The 13908-nt window shown below is 35.3% G+C and overlaps 1 non-coding gene across 1 annotated transcript; it reads right to left on the bottom strand.

Annotated features, from left to right (window-relative positions):
- Window positions 1-12773: 12773 nt before the first annotated feature.
- On the bottom strand, window positions 12774-12881 carry LOC130937854 (small nucleolar RNA R71). The gene has a single exon (XR_009069048.1). It is a non-coding gene; the product is annotated as a small nucleolar RNA R71 (small nucleolar RNA).
- Window positions 12882-13908: the final 1027 nt, after the last annotated feature.

Here is a 13908-nt window from a genome sequence, read left to right as displayed (position 1 = left end):
AGGAGTATGAAGGATTGGATGAAGGCAATAGGAAAGCAGAGATTCAGAAGAAACAACGCATCTCCATACGCTTATCTGAAATTCCCACCAATGAATTACATAAGTATCTCTATCTTTATTTTATGCTTATTTATCTTTTAAATTATTAAAACTCCATTACCATTTGAATCCGCCTGACTGAGATTTACAAGATGACCATAGCTTACTTCAAGCTGACAATCTCCGTGGGATTGACCCTTACTCACGTAAGGTTTATTACTTGGACGACCCAGTGCACTTGCTGGTTAGTTGTGCGAAGTTGTGAAAAAGTGAGATTACAATTGTGCGTACCAAGTTGTTGGCGCCATTGAGATCACAATTTTGTGTACCAAGTTTTTGGCGCCGTTGCCAGGGATTGTTCAAGTTTGGACAAGTGACAGTTCATCTTGTTGCTCAGATTAGGTAATTTTCTTTTTGTTTCAACCTTTATTTTATTTTCAAAATGTTTTCAAAATTTTTTCTTTGTTTTCGTTTTTCCAAAAAGATATTTTCGAAAAAATCCAAAAAAATTTTTAATAAAATCATAAAAACCAAAAATTTTGTGTTTATTGTTTGAGTCTAGTATCAAATTTTTAGTTTGGTGTCCATTGCATGCTTTTATTTTCCAAAAATTTTCGAATACTCATGCATGGTGTTCTTCATGACTTCAAGTTGTTCTTGGTAAGTCTTCTTGTTTGATCTTCATATTTTCTTGTTTTGTGTCTTTTGTTGTTTTTCATATGCATTTTTGCATTGATAGTGTCTAAACATGAAAAATCTCTAAGTTTGGTGTCTTGCATGTTTTTCTTTTCTTGAAAATTTTCAAAAATAAGTTCTTGATGTTCATCATGATCTTCAAAGTGTTCTTGGTGTTCATCTTGACATTCATAGTGTTCTTGCATGCATCATTTGTTTTAATCCAAAATTTTTATGTATTGAGTCATTTTTTTGTTTTTCTCTCTCCTCATTAAAATAAAAAATAAAAAATATCTTTTCCTTATTTTACTCATAATTTTCGAAATCTTTGGGTTGACTTAGTCAAAATTTTTTTTTAAATAAGTTGTTTCTTGTTAGTCAAGTCAAGATTTCAATTTCAAAAATTTATCTTTTCAAAATATTTTTCAAAAATAAAATCTTTTTCATTTTTATTTCATGTTTTTCGAAAAATTTTTAAATTGATATTCAAAATCTTTTTCTTATCTTTATTTCATAATTTTTGAAATTATTACTAACAATTAATGTTTTGATTCAAAAATTTCAAGTTTGTTACTTTCTTGTTAAGAAAGGTTCAATCTTTAAATTCTAGAATCATATCTTTTAGTTTCTTGTTAGCCAAGTCATCAACTTCAATTTTCAAAATCAATTTTTTTTAAAATTTCTTTTTCAAATATTTTTCAAAATAAATTTCAATCATATATTTCTAATCATATCTTTTTCAAAAATTTAATTTCAAAAATCTTTTCTAAACTTCCTATCTTTTCAAAATTGATTTTCAAATCTTTTTCAACTAACTAATTGATTTTTTTTGTTTGTTTTACTGTTTTTTATCTTTTTCAAAACCACTGCACCTAACTACTTTTCTCTCTCTAATTTTCGAAAATTTCTCACCCTTTTTCAAAATTCTTTTTAATTAACTAATTGTTTCAAATTTTAATTTTAATTTTATTTCTTCTCTTAATTTTCGAAAATCACTAACCATTTTTCAAAAACAATTTTCGAAATTTTCTTCGCTCCCATCTTCTTCTATTTATTTATTTAATTACTAACACTTCTCTTCTACTCATAATTCGAACCTCTTCTCTTCTCTCTCTGTGTTCGAATTTTTCATCTTCTATTCTTCTTCTCTTCTATTCACATAAGGAATCTCTATACTGTGACATAAAGGATTCCTCTTATTTTCTGTTCTCTTCTTTTTCATATGAGCAGGAGCAAAGACAAGAACATTCTTGTTGAAGCAGATCCTGAACCTGAAAGGACTCTGAAGAAGAAGCTAAGAGAAGCTAAAGCACAACAATCCAGAGAAAACCTTATAGAGAATCTCGAAAAAGAAGGAGACACGGCCGAACCCAACAACAATGCAAGGAAGATGCTTGGTGACTTCACTGCACCAAATTCCAACTTCCATGGAAGAAGCATCTCAATCCCTGCCATTGGAGCAAACAATTTTGAACTTAAGCCTTGATTAGTTTCTCTGATGCTACAGAATTGCAAGTTTCATGGACTTCCATCAGAAGATCCTTTTCAGTTCTTAACTGAATTCTTGCATATCTGTGATACTGTTAAGACCAATAGAGTTGATCCTGAGGTCTATAAGCTTATGCTTTTCCCTTTTGCTGTAAGAGACAGAGCTAGAATATGGTTGGGCTATCAACCTGGAGATAGCCTGAACTCTTGGGATAAGCTGGTCACGGCCTTCTTAGCCAAGTTCTTTCCTCCTCAATAGCTGAGCAAGCTTTGAGTGGATGTTCAAACCTTCAGGCAGAAAGAAGGTGAATCCCTCTTTGAAGCTTGGGAAAGATACAAGCAACTGACCAAAAAGTGTCCTTCTGACATGCTCTCAGAATGGACCATCCTGGATATATTCTATGATGGTCTGTCTGAATTGTCTAAGATATTATTGGATCATTCTACAGGTGGATCTATTCACCTAAAGAAAACTCCTGCAGAAGCTCAGGAATTTATTGACATGGTTGCAAATAACCAGTTCATGTACACCTCTGAAAGGAATCCTGTGAGTAATGAGACGCCTTAGAGGAAGGGAGTTCTTGAAATTGATGCTCTGAATGCCATATTGGCTCAGAACAAAATGTTGACTCAGTAAGTCAATATGATTTCTCAGAGTCTGAATGGATTGCAAAATGCATCCAACAGTACTAAAGAAGAATCTTCTGAAGAAGAAGCTTATGATCCTGAGAACCCTGCAATGGCAGAGGTGAATTACATGGGTGAAGCCTATGGAAACACCTATAATCCCTCATGGAGAAATCATCCAAATTTCTCATGGAAGGATCAACAAAAGCCTCAACAAGGCTTTAATGATGGTGGAAGAAACAGGTTTAGCAATAGCAAGCCTTTTCCATCATCCTCTCAGCAACAGACAGAGAATTCTGAGCAGAACCCCTCTAGCTTAGCAAACATAGTCTCTGATCTATCTAAGGCCACTCTAAGTTTCATAAATGAAACAAGGTCCTCTATTAGAAATTTGGAGGCACAAGTGGGCCAGCTGAGTAAAAGAATCACTGAAACTCCTCCTAGTACTCTCCCAAGTAATACAGAAGAGAATCCAAAAAGAGAGTGCAAGGCCATAACCTTACTCGGTGTGGCCGAACCTAGAGTGGAGGAGGAGGTTGTGAATCCCAGTGAGGAAGACCTCAAGAGACATCCTCTGGACAAAAAGGAGTTCCCAATTGAGGAACCTAAGAAATCTGAGGCTCATCTAGAGACTATAGAGAGTCAATTGAACCTACTTCTGCCATTCATGAGTTCGGATGAGTATTCTTCCTCTGAAGAGGATGAAGATATTACTGAAGAGCAAGTTGCTAAGTACCTTGGAGCAATCATGAAGCTGAATGACAAGTTATTTGGTAATGAGACTTGGGAGGATGAACCCCCCTTGCTCACCAATGAACTGAATAACTTGATTAGGCAGACATTACCTCAAAAGAAAGTGGATCCCAGAAGGACCATTTTCACTGAGAGGACGGGAAGTATCCATTGACAACGGTGACACCCAACATACAGCTTGCCATGGAAAGGAGTATGAAGGATTGGATGAAGGCAATAGGAAAGCAGAGATTCAGAAGGAACAACGTATCTCCATACGCTTATCTAAAATTCCCACCAATGAATTACATACGTATCTCTATCTTTATTCTATGCTTATTTATCTTTTAAATTATTAAAACTCTATAACCATTTGAATCCGCCTGACTGAGATTTACAAGATGACCATAGCTTGCTTCAAGCCGATAATCTCCGTGGGATCGACCCTTACTCACGTAAGGTTTATTACTTGGAAGACCCAGTGCACTTGCTGTTAGTTGTGCGAAGTTGCGAAAAAGAGTTGAGATTATAATTGTGCGTACCAAGTTATTAGCGCCATTGAGATCACAATTTCGTGCACCACCTCTGCAAAGGGAATTTTGATCTTTAATGTTCTGAGATAATCCGCAAAGTGAGCAAACTGTTTATCTTTTTCCTCTTGATAGAGTTTTTGGGGAAATGGCATCTTTGCCTTATACTCATCAATCTTGGTTGATGAAGGCTGAGTGATGTGTGTATTGGAAGGGGGGTTACTAGCTTCCTTAGGAGGGTTGTTATCAGTACGTGACTAGCCTCTCTTTCTTGGGCGTTCAATGCCCATATTGCTGCTCCCTTCCTGGCATTCAACGCCAGGAATACTATTTCCTTAGGGCGTTCAACGTCCTTCTTGGTGTCCCCAATGGGGCATTTAACGCAAGGGATGGACACCCCTTCTTGGCGTTGAATGCCAATGACATTCCTCTTTAGGCATTCAATGCCCTCAGAGACGTCTTGGACATCAGTCTGGTGTTCCTCTGTTGGCTTTATTTCCTTTAATCTCTTACTATATTGAGGTTGGGTGTTTATGGATTTTCCACTCCTTATTTGAATAGTCTGGTATTCCTCTGTTATCTGCTTAGATAACTACTGCCTTGTTTGACTCAGCTAGGCTTCTACATTCCTGTTAGAAGCTTGAGTTTCTCGCAAAGACTCTTGCAATTCCAGCATTTGCCGGGCGTGGGCGTGCAGTTGCTGAGTCAGTGGGCCATCCTATTCTGGAGGGTTAGGTTCAGTAGATACTGCCTTAACCTCTCCTTTCATAGAAGTCTCAGAAGCTGAGTACAAATGCTAATTTGTAGCAACTATCTCAATAAGCTCATGAGCCTCTTCAATGGTCTTTCTCATGTGTATGGAACCACCAGCAGAGTGGTTTAGAGATATTTTAGCCATGTCTGAAAGTCCATAGTAGAAGATGTCTAACTGTACCCATTCTGAAAATATTTTAGTGGGACATTTTTTTAGCATCCTTCTATACCTCTCCCAGGCATCATGAAGAGATTCATTATCTCCTTATTTGAAGCCTTGGATGTCTAGTCTCAGCTGGGTCATCTTTCTTAGAGGAAAGTATTGATTTAAAAAATTGTCAACTAATTGTTTCTAAGTTTTCAAGCTAGCTCTAGAATGGTTATCTAACCACCTCTTTGCTTGGTCCTTTACAACAAAAGAAAAGAGCAATAGTCTATAGACATTTGGTTTACTGCCTCATTGTGTATTGTGTCAGCAATCTTTAAGAAATCTGCCAGAAACTCTTTAGGTTCTTCTTGTGGAAGTCCAGAATACTGGCAGTTTTGCTGCACTAAAGTAATGAGTTAAGGGTTTAGTTCAAAGCTACTTGTTCTGATGTAGGGTATGCTAATACTTTTTACATAAAAGTCAGCGGTGGGGTTTGTATAGGACCCTAGAGTTCTTCTGAACTCCTCATTCCCATTTGGGTTCATGATGAAGAAAGGTAGAAGAAGAGAAAGAATAAGGAATAAAGATGTAAATTGTAATTAAAATATTTTCATTTTTATTTTATTTATTAATTAAATCCAAAAATCAAGGTCAATTAATTAAAAGGAATTGAAAATTTAATTATGAATTTCAAAAAAGAAGATAGAGAAATAGAAGAATAAATTTCAAAAATTAGAATAGAGAAGAATTAGTTAGAAAGGTTTGAAAAAGAAGAGAGAGAAGATAAGTAACTAATTAGGAAAGATTTGAAAACAAGATAAGATATAAGATTAGAAAAGATTTGAATTTTAAAATAATTGAAAAAGCCAACAAGATAAGATAAGAATTAAAAAAAATTAAAAAAGATTTAATTTTAAAAATTAAAAGACTATAAGATAGAAAAGATAAGATAAGTTAGTTAAGAAAGATAAGGTAAAGAAGTTAAGAGAAGATAAGTTTTAAATTTAAAAAGATTTGAAATTTAAATTTTGAAATTTGAATTTTAAATTTGAATTTTTTTTGAAATTTTAAATTTTTAACTTTGAATTTTATATTTTGAATTTGAAATAAGATAAGATAAGATTTTTGAATTTTAAAGAAAGATAAAAAGATAAGATAAGATTTTGAAAAAGATATAATTTTTGAAAAGATTTGATTTTGAAAAGATTTGAATTTTGAAATTTAAAATTAAGATAAGATAAGATAATGATTTCGAAATTAAAATTTGAAAAATTGCTTGTGATTTTTGAAAATTTCATTAAAATAAAGATAGAAAAGATATATATATATATATATATATATATATATATATATTTATATATTTTATTTTTGACTTTAATGAGAAAAGAGAAAAACAACAAAAAGACACCAAATTTAAAATTTTTAGATCTAAGACACTAAATTTTCGAAAATTGAAAGGAAAAATACCAAAAGACACCAAACTTAAAAATTTTAAGATCAAAACAAGAAGAAAAATAAGAACACTTTGAAGATCAAGAAGAACACCAAGAACAAAACTTAAAGAATTCAAAGAAAACAAGAATATGCGAAGGACACCAAACTTAAAAATTTTTAAAATCAAAGCATATAATTTTTGAAATTTTGAAAAGAAAAAACATAAAGAGACCCCAAACTTAAGGATTGACACAAAACTCAAACAAAAGACACCCTTTTTTGAATATTTTTGGAAAAAAAACACCAAGAAATTTGAAACTTTTACCAAGAATAAGAACTAAAGACTCAAACAAAAGATAAAGATTAATAAAGAAAAGAAATGATTTTTTGAAGTAATTTTGAAAGAGAAAACAAGAAATAAGTAAGACTCAAAGTAAGAAAAATCAAAAGAAAATATATAGCCAAAACCAGAAAAGGTTTTGAAATTTTTTTTAAAAGAAAACAAAAAAAATCGAACTTTAAGCAAGAACAAGAACAAAATCAAAAGACTCAAATAAAAAGATCAATATTAATAAAGAAAAGAAAATAAAAGACTCAGATAAAATAAAATTAAACATGTAAACAAAAAGAAATTTACCTAATCTAAGCAACAAGATAATCTATTAGTTGTCCAAACTCGAACAATCCCTGGCAACGGCGCCAAAAACTTGGTGCACGAATTCCCATGCTTCGTACAATTGAACCAGCAAGTACATTGGGTCATCCAAGTAATACTTGAGCGAGTCAGGGTCGATCCCACGAGGATTGTGGTTTGAAGCAAGTTATAGTTATCTTGTAGATCTTAGTCAGGCAGATAGCAGAGTTGTTGGATTTGTGAGATCTAAACTGGGTTGATATGTTTAATTGCATAAAAGGAAATAAAGAAAAGGGGGTAATCAGAACTTAGAAGTCGTGTAAACTATAATAAGAAGGTGGTTAAGGCTTGGAGATGCTTTGTCCTTCTGGATTAACTCTGGTCTTACTGTCTTCTTCAATTGTGAATGATTTATTCTATGGCAGACTAAATGTGATTGACACTGGTTTGAGCAGCCGCCAATACTCCTCAAGATCTGAACCTCAGGGTTAGTGCGGATCATTTTGATTGAGGGTGAAGCTCCTGCAGTCCATTCTCCTTAATGATCCTACTCAAAACACCACAGACAAGGTCGGATCTTCCGAATCAGAGAATGCTGCGCCTTTGGGTTCTTGCCTCTACCATAGAGACCCTAATGTCCCCATACTTCGGCTAAACTGGTGTCTCGAGAAGTCTCCAATGAATTCGTGGATTAGCCGTCTAAGAGATGTACAATCAAGCTGGTGGTTCATTATTGTCTGATGAAAGACTCACTCTGAACCCATGTAGAATGTAATAACCTTATGCCAGTTCAACACATTCATATTGATGAAGAATAAAGATACATCTTAGAATAGAGAATCAAACACGAATTGAGAAAGAACAGTGGTACTTTTATTAATCCATAAAACTCAGCAGGGCTCCTCCCCTCAACCTAGGAGGTTTAAAAACTCATACTGATAGAAAGTACAATGTGAAAAATGAAAATATGGCTTAAAGTCGTCTATGATTATGTAAAATATCCCTTAAATACTAAACTAATGACTAAGGATTACATAAGAAGGGTAAAACAGCCTTTTAGTGCTAAAATCCACTTTTGGAGCTCAATTGGTGAGTATTTGGGCTGAGCTTGATTGCGATCCACATGCTAGGATGCCTCTAGGGCGTTGAACGCTGGCTAGGGGGTTCTTTATGGGCGTTGGACGCCAGAATAGGGTAGGAGGCTTGCATTGGACGCCCATTTTGGGCCTTTAATTCTGAAGCAAAGTATGAACTATTATGTGTTGCTGGAAAGCTCTAGATGTTAGCTTTCCATAGATTTTGAGAACGCTCCATTTGGATGTCGGTAGCTCCAGAAAAGCTCTTTTGAGTGCAAGGAGGTCGGATCTAGATAGTATCTGTAGTGCTTTCTCTGTCTCTGAATTAGACTTGATGATGTTCATCTCATAGCTGTTGAAACTCTGGATCAGACTGCAGATATCTTCACGAAGGCTCATCATCTTACTCATTTTCGAACTATAGTACCCAAACTCAAGATGGTATCTTTAGCTCCCACTTGAGTTTGCAGGGGGATGTTAGAGTATAGTTAGGATCAATTAAAATTAGTTAGTATCATTCATATTTATATAGCATATCTGTGTATTTATTGTAGGATTTTGTACTTTTATTGCTTTGATTCTTCTAGCACTTATATATACCCTTGTACATTGTACCTTTGGACATAAATTCAATAATACATTCTTTAGATTACTCTCTTGTTTCTAACAATTAACATATAAAAATCAGTTAGGAACACCATATAATACAAATATATAATCAAATGTGATTCTACCGACCATGGGTCACTTGTCGATTACTTTTAGAACCAGACAAATTTTCACAAATAAGCATTACGTGCCCCTATCTAGGGATGACAATGGGTAATGAGTATACTAAGATAGAATTTAGACCCTGATGAGCGGATAATTTATACGCTTTTTGGCATTGTTTTTAGTATGTTTTTAGTATGTTTTAGTTATTTTTTATTATATTTTTATTAGTTTTTAGTTAAAATTCACTTTTCTGGACTTTACTATGAGTTTGTGTGTTTTTCTGTGATTTCAGGTATTTTCTGGTTGAAATTAAGGGACCTGAGCAAAAATCTGATTTAGAGGCTGAAAAGGACTGCAAATGCTGTTGGATTCTGACCTCCCTGCACTCGAAGTGGATTTTCTGGAGTTACAGAACCCCAATTGACGCGCTCTCAATTGCGTTGGAAAGTAGACATCCTGGGCTTTCAAGCAATGTATAATAGTTCATACTTTGCTTGAGATTTGATGGCCCAAATAGGCGTTCCAATTCAGCTCAAGAATTCTGGCGTTTAACGCCGGAACTGGCACAAGAATGGGAGTTAAACGCCCAAACTGGCACAAAAGCTGGCGTTTAACTCCAAGAAAAGTCTCTACACATGAAAGCTTCAATGCTCAGCCCAAGCACACACCAAGTGGGCCCGGAAGTGGATTTTTATGTCATTTACTCATCTTTGTAAACCCTAAGCTACTAGTTCTCTACAAATAGGACCTTTTGCTATTGTATTTTCATCTTTTGATCACTTTAGATCTTAGGATCATCTTTGGACGTCTAGTTCTTAGATCATTGGGAGGCTGGCCATTCGGCCATGCCTAGACCTTGTTCTTATGTATTTTCAATGGTGGAGTTTCTACACACCATAGATTAAGGTGTGGAGCTCTGCTGTACCTCGAGTATTAATGCAATTACTATTGTTCTTCTATTCAATTCAGCTTATTCTTGTTCTAAGATATTCATTCGCACCCAAGAACATGATGAATGTGATGATTATGTGACGCTCATCATCATTCTGACTTATGAACGCGTGCCTGACAACCACTTCCGTTCTACAAGCAAACAAGGCTTGAATGTTTATCTCTTGGATTCCTTAATCAGAATCTTCGTGGTATAAGCTAGAATTGATGGCGGCATTCAAGAGAATCCGGAAGGTCTAAACCTTATCTGTGGTATTCTGAGTAGGATTTAAGGATTGAATGACTGTGACGAGCTTCAAACTCCTGAAGGCTGGGCGTTAGTGACAGACGCAAAAGAATCACTAAATTTTATTCCAACCTGATTGAGAACCGACAGATGATTAGCCGTGCTGTGACAGAGCGCGTTGAACATTTTTACTGAGAGGACGGGACTGTAGCCACTGACAACGGTGATGCCCAACATACAGCTTGCCATGGAAAGGAGTAAGAAAGATTGGATGAAGACAGTAGGAAAGCAAAGAGACGGAAGGGACAAAGCATGTCCATACGCTTATCTGAAATTCTCACCAATGAATTACATAAGTATCTCTATCTGTATTTTATGCTTTATTCATAAATCATCAATAACCAGTTGAATCTTCCTGACTGAGATTTACAAGATGACCATAGCTTGCTTCATACCAACAATCTCCGTGGGATCGACCCTTACTCGCGTAAGGTTTGTTACTTGGACGACCCAGTGCACTTGCTGGTTAGTTGTGCGAAGTTGTGATAAAGAGTTGAGATTGTAATTGAGCGTACCATGTTGATGGCACCATTGATGATCACAATTTCGTGCACCAAGTTTTTGGCGCCGTTGCCGGGGATTATTTGAGTTTGGACAACTGACGGTTCATCTTTTTGCTTAGCTTAGGTATTTTTCTTCAGAGTTCTTAAGAATGAATTCTAGTGTTTCAAGGTGATGTTCTTATCATCACCTAAGCTGATTGATTCTCATCAATTTATCTCTTGAATGTAATGTCCTGCTGAAGCTTGGCTAGCCATGTCTAATTTCTTTAGACTGAAGCTTTAGACTAACATTGCATGATTCCTGGAATTCTCATTAAGAATTTTGATATCCTTATTTTCTTTTTCACTCAATTTTCAAAAACTCCAAAAAAAATTACAAAATCATGAAAGCCAAAAATATTTTTATGTTTCTTGTTTGAGTCTAGTGTCTAATTTTAAGTTTGGTGTCAATTGCATGTTTCTATTCTTCTTGCATTTTTTTTCGAATTCATTCATGTGTCTTAATTGATCTTCAAGTTGTTCTTGATGATTTCCTTGTTCTGATCTTTAAATTCTCTTGGCTTGAGTGTTTTGTTGTTTCTCATATGCATTCTCATTTTGTTAGTGTCAATAGTATACAAACTTCTAAGTTTGGTGTCTTGCATGCATTGTTTATTTAATCTTAGTTTCATTTTGATTATTCCTCATTATTAAAAATCCAAAAAATTTTTAATTTGTGTCTTTTCAAGTCAATAATACAGAGAATTGAAGATTCAGAACATACAGCAGAGGAATTACACAGAAAAAGCTGGGCGTTCAAAACACCCAGTGAGGAAGGAAAACTGGCATTTAAACGCCAGCCAGGGTGCCTGGCTGGGCGTTTAAAGCCCAAAAGGGGTGAGTTTTGGGCGTTAAACGCCCAGAATGGTATACCATTCTGGGCGTTTAACGCCAGGATGGCACAAGAGGGAAGATTTTGTTTTTAATTCAAATTTTTTCAAGTTTTCATAATTTTTTCAAAATTAAATCTTTTTCAAATCATATCTTTTCAATCAAATCTTTTTCAAAATCAATTTCTTTCCATTTTCAAAAATACTTGCTAACAATTAATGATTTGATTCAACATTTCAATTATGTTGCCTTTTCTGTTGAGAAAGGTTTAATGTCTGAATCATATCTTTTAAATTTCTTGTTAGCCAAGTCATTAATTTTCAAAATCAAATCTTTTTAAATTATTTTTCAAATCATATCTTCTCAATCATATCTTTTTTTAAAAAACTATATCTTTTCAATCATATCTTTTTAATCACATCTTTTTCAAAATAGTTTTCAATCATATCTTTTTTATTTCTAATTTCAAAGTCTTTTTCAAAAATCACTTTATTTCTTTCCCAATCATATTTTTCGAAAATCATTCTTCAATTTTTCAAAATGTTTTTAAAATCTTTTTAATTTATTTTCGAAAATTTCTTCCCTTCTTCTCACATCCTTCTATTTATGGACTAACACTCCTCCTCAATGCACAATTTGAACTCTATCTTTCTTGATAAGTTCGAATTCTTCTACCTCTTCCTTCTATTTTTCTTTTTCTCTGACAACTCAAGGAATCTCTATACTGTGACATAGAGGATTCCATATTTTCTTGTTCTCTTCTCTTTCATATGAGCAGGAGCAAAGACAAAAGCATTCTTGTTGAGGCTGACCCTGAACCTAAAAGGACCTTGAAGCAAAAGCTAAGAGAAGCTAAAGCACTACTCTCTGTAGAGGACCTAACAGAAATATTCAAACAAAAAGAAGACATGGCAGCCGAAAACAACAACAATGCCAACAGTGTAAGGAAGGTGCTGGGTGAATTTACTGCACCTACTCTCGACTTCTATGGGAGAAGCATCTCTATCCCTGCCATTGGAGCAAACAACTTTGAGCTTAAGCCTCAATTAGTTTCTCTAATACAACAGAATTGCAAGTTCCATGGACTTCCATTGGAAGATCCTCATCAATTTTTAGTCGAGTTCTTGCAAATCTGTGACACTGTCAAGACTAATGGGGTTGACCCTGAGGTCTACAGACTTATGCTATTCCCTTTTGCTGTAAGAGACAGAGCTAGGATATGGTTGGACTCACAACCTAAAGAAAGCCTGAACTCTTGGGAAAAGCTAGTCAATGCCTTCTTGGCAAAGTTCTTTCCACCTCAAAAATTGAGTAAGCTTAGAGTGGAAGTCCAAACCTTCAGACAGAAGGAAGGTGAATCCCTCTATGAAGCTTGGGAAAGATACAAATAGTTGATCAGAAAGTGTCCTTCTGACATGCTTTCTGAATGGAGCATCATAGGAATCTTCTATGATGGTCTGTCTGAACTGTCCAAGATGTCATTGGACAGCTCTGCTGGAGGATCTCTTCATCTGAAGAAGATGCCTGCAGAAGCTCAAGAACTCATTGAAATGGTTGCAAAAAACCAATTCATGTACACTTCTGAAAGGAATCCTGTGAACAATGGGACGAATCAGAAGAAAGGAGTTCTTGAGATTGATACTCTGAATGCCATATTGGCTCAGAACAAAATATTGACTCAGCAAGTCAATATGATTTCTCAAAGTCTGTCTGGAATGCAAGCTGCACCAGGCAGTACTTAGGACGCTTCATCTGAAGAAGAAGCTTATGATCCTGAGAACCCATCAATGGAAGAGGTGAATTACATGGGAGAACCCTATGGAAACACCTATAATCCTTCATGGAGAAATCATCCAAATCTCTCACGGAAAGATCAACAGAGACCTCAACAAGGTTTCAACAACAATAATGGTAGAAGAAACAGGTTTAACAATGGCAAGCCTTTTCCATCATCTTCTCAGCAATAGACAGAGAATTCTAAGCAGAGCCACTCTGACTTAGCAACCATGGTCTCTAATCTAATCAAAACCACTCAAAGTTTCATGACTGAAACAAGGTCCTCCATTAGGAACTTGGAGGCACAAGTGGGTCAGCTGAGTAAGAAAGTTACTGAACTCCCTCCTAGTACTCTTCCAAGCAATACAGAAGAAAACCCAAAAGGAGAGTGTAAGGCCATCAACATGGCCGAAATTGGAGAGGAGGAAGAGGCAGTGATCGCCACTAAGGAAGACCTCAATGGACGTCCACTGGCCTCCAATGAGTTCCCTAATGAGGAACCATGGGAATCTGAGGCTCACACTGAGACCATAGAGATTCCATTAGATTTACTTCTGCCATTCATGAGATCTGATGAGTATTCTTCCTCTGAAGAGGATGAAGATGTCATTGAAGAGCAAGTTGCTAAGTACCTTGGAGCAATTATGAAGCTAAATGACAAGTTATTTGGTA

This window comes from Arachis stenosperma, chromosome 6 (genome assembly GCF_014773155.1).
Source record: "Arachis stenosperma cultivar V10309 chromosome 6, arast.V10309.gnm1.PFL2, whole genome shotgun sequence".
Lineage (NCBI taxonomy): Eukaryota > Viridiplantae > Streptophyta > Magnoliopsida > Fabales > Fabaceae > Arachis > Arachis stenosperma.
Note: the sequence above shows the minus strand (reverse complement) of the source record. Positions and strands in the feature narration are given on the sequence as shown.